At 43.0% G+C, this 3,336-nt stretch overlaps 1 pseudogene; it reads left to right on the top strand.

The window, feature by feature from the left end:
- Nucleotides 1-1,645: 1,645 nt before the first annotated feature.
- Nucleotides 1,646-2,360, top strand: LOC118620445 (annotated as a pseudogene).
- The last annotated feature ends 976 nt before the right edge of the window (nucleotides 2,361-3,336 follow it).

The following is a 3,336-nucleotide window of genomic DNA, read 5'->3' as shown; positions in this document are numbered from 1 at the left end:
AGTCAAACTGGCCAAGGCCAAAGAGAGAATCTTAAAAGCAGCAAGAGAAAAGCAATCTGTTACCTACAAAGGATCTCCCCTAAGACTCAGCTGATTTCTCAAAAGAAGCTTTGCAGGCCAGAAAGGAGTGGCAAGAGACATTCAAGGTGATGAAAGCAACAACCTACAACCAAGTTTACTCTACCCTGCAAAGCTATCATTTGGAATCGATGGACATATAAGAATCCCAGAGAAGAAAAAGTTAGAGTTCATCAACACCAAACCAGTATTATATGAAATGTTGAAGGGTCTTCTTGAAGGAGAAGAACAATAAAATGGCAAATAATACATATCTATCAACAACTGAATCTACAAACAAAATGAGCAAGCAGAACAGAAACAGACTCATAGATAAAGAAAACTTTTTGTTGCTTGCCAACTGGGAGGGGGCTAGGGCGATTAATGAAGAAGATGAAAGAAATAAGAAGTACAAATTTGTTGTTAGACTGATGAACCTCAAAGGGAAGGGAGGAGAGAGGGCGGGAAGAGATAAACCAAAGAACGTCTATGCATATATACATAACCAATGGACACAGACAATAGTATAGGGAAGGCAGAAGGGGGCAGGATTGGGGAGGAGGGAGTCAATGGGGGAGAAAAGGGGAGACATCTGTAATACATTCAACAAGATAAGTTTTTTAGAAATTAAAAAAAAAGACTTGCCAATCTATAATCTGCCCCTAGGATCCATCAGATTTTTTATTTGTTTGTTTTATTTTGTTTTACAGATTATACTGTATTATAACAAGAGAATTTGTGGATAAGAATATACTTGCATCTTATATATCTCTAATTAAAACCAAGATTTCCTGGTGCCCTTGGATTGCTAATGTTTTTATAAATTGATGACTTGAGTGGATTTAGGTTATTCTCAACGTTTCCACCAAGCATGAGAGATTAAAACCAAAAAGTAAATTTACACGTTTTTCCCTCCATGATTTAATTAAAGGTCTTCTCCCATCTGGACATTACATTCATTCCAATAATATATTCAAACAACCACACAAAGCTTTTATTATAAATTTCTGCTTTGAGTCATACTTTCACTTGCAAGCATTCTACAGTTTTTGTTTGTTTAAATCCTGTTAATTTAGCAAGTTTACATATGACTATATATCACATATCAAGATTGAGCAAGCCCTCCAGCCATTTTACCTTTACCACTGTAAGCTACTTGGGTCCTCTGCCCTTCCATCACACAGTCATAATCCTCTCTTTCATCCCAAACTAGTTTAATTGGAACTAGCTCTGAAGGAATTGTAGATTTATCTTTTTCTCTCATAATGCTGGGGGCCAAATTTCTGAAGTTAACATCACGGGCCAAAATCAGGCTTTCATTAGTCTGGGCTCCCTGGGAGGCTCTAACAGAGAATCGGTTCCTTGCCTCTTCCAGCTTCTGGTGGCTGCTAGTGGATGAATGGACTGCCCACTGTGGCTGCCACTCATTCTTGGCCTTCATGGTCACATTGCCTTCTCCTCTTTTGTGTGTGTTAAATCTTTCCCTGCCTTTATCTTATAAAGTACATGTGACTGCATTTAGTACCCATTGGGATAGGACAAGAAAATGTTTCGAAAGAGAGGAGGGAAAGAGAGAAGGCAGGAAGAAGGCAAGGGACGATACAACCATGTTGTGCTGTATGAGAAGAACCAAACAGGTTGAAAAAAATGATGAGGACCAAAAGATCAAACAAGATGGCATCAGACCAGAAGATAAAGCTCATAAGGCCGCGACCAAAATTCCGGCTAGCTTCCGTGGACACATAACAAGGAAAAAGCTCAAAGGAGAGAAGAAGGGCGATGCCCACGCTGCCGAGGCCGGAGTGAGAAGAAGGATGCCGCCCCCGCTGCTGACGGTGCGGAGAAGAAGGAGGGAGAAGCTCCCACCAGCACCGAGGCGGCCCCAGCCACGGGCCCCAAGCCCGAGGAGACCGGCAAAGCAGGAGGAACCCCCTCCGAGGAGAAGGGGGAGGGCGCCGCGATGCTGGCGCGGAGCAGGAGGCCCCCCAGGCTCCTGCCCCCTCGGAGGAGAAGCCGGCTCTGCGGGGACAGAAAGTGCCCCTAAAGCTGCCACTGACAACTCGCCGTCCTCCAAGGCGGAAGGCACCCCAGCCAAGGAGGAGCCTAAACAAGCCGACGTGCCTGCTGCTGTCCCTGCTGCAGAGGATGCTGCCACCAAGGCAACAACCCAGCCTCCAACGGACGCTTCGGAGAGCAGCCAAGCCGAGAAGATAGAAGCTGTAGATGAAACCAAACCTAAGGAAGGTGCCCGGCAGGATGAGGGTAAAGGAGAAGAACGTGAGGCGGACCAAGAACATGCCTGAACTCTAAGAAATGGCTTTCCACGTCCCCACCCTCTCTCTCCTGCACCCTGTCTCTCCCCACACTCTTCTCAGCTCCACTCTGAAGTTTCCCCTCCTGTCCTGCTCACGTCTGTGAGTCCGTCCTCTCCCACCCACTAGCCCTCTTTCTCTCTATGTGGCAAACATTAAAAAAAAAAAAAAAGATCAGGAAAGATCCCAAGTCAAACAGTGTGACTTAAACATTTTTTGTTTCTTGGTGTTGTTATGGAGAGTTTTTGGTAATGATGATCCAATCATTTTGGGAAATTCTTACACTGTATCCAAGTTTTCTGAATTGGTGCGTGTGGCCCTGTGGGAGTCCACTTTCCTCTCTCTCTGTTCCAAGTATGTGTGCAATGTTCCGTTCACCTGAGGAGTCCGAAATATTGAGTGAATTCAAAACCATTTTTTTGTTTCCTCCTTTTCAATGTGATGGAATGAACAAAAAGGAAAAAAAAAACTTTAAAAACCCCAGTTTGTTTAAAAATAAATAAATAAAGCAAATGTGCCAATTAGCGTAAAAAAAAAAAAAATGTCCCTATGTCAAGATCCTTAGCACAGTGCCATCTTCAAAATCGTTTTTCTTTCTTTTTCTGTTTTTTTCTTACTTTTTTGTTTTGTTTTCTTTCTTTCAGTTTTTTTTTTTGCAATCTCTATAATTTATTTTTGTTATAGATGTTTCTCCTTTTTCCCCCATTGACACCTCCTCCCAATCCCGCCCCCTCCCCCACCCGCCCCACCAGCATTGTTGTCTATGTCCATTTGTTACGCATACATGCATATAAGTCCTGTGGTTTATCTCTTCCCTCTTCTCCATCCCCCTCTTCTGAGGTTTGTCAGTCTGTACCCTACTTCTATATTTCTGGGTCTATTTAGTTCATCAGCTTTTTTATTCATTATATTCCACAAATGAGTGAGATCATGTGATATTTGTCTTTCTCTGATTGGCTTATTTCAC

Source organism: Molossus molossus, unplaced genomic scaffold (assembly GCF_014108415.1).
Source record: "Molossus molossus isolate mMolMol1 unplaced genomic scaffold, mMolMol1.p scaffold_m16_p_7, whole genome shotgun sequence".
Taxonomy (NCBI): Eukaryota; Metazoa; Chordata; class Mammalia; order Chiroptera; family Molossidae; genus Molossus; species Molossus molossus.
The sequence above is the reverse complement of the archived record's forward strand: the minus strand, read 5'-3'. Positions and strand labels throughout refer to the sequence as shown.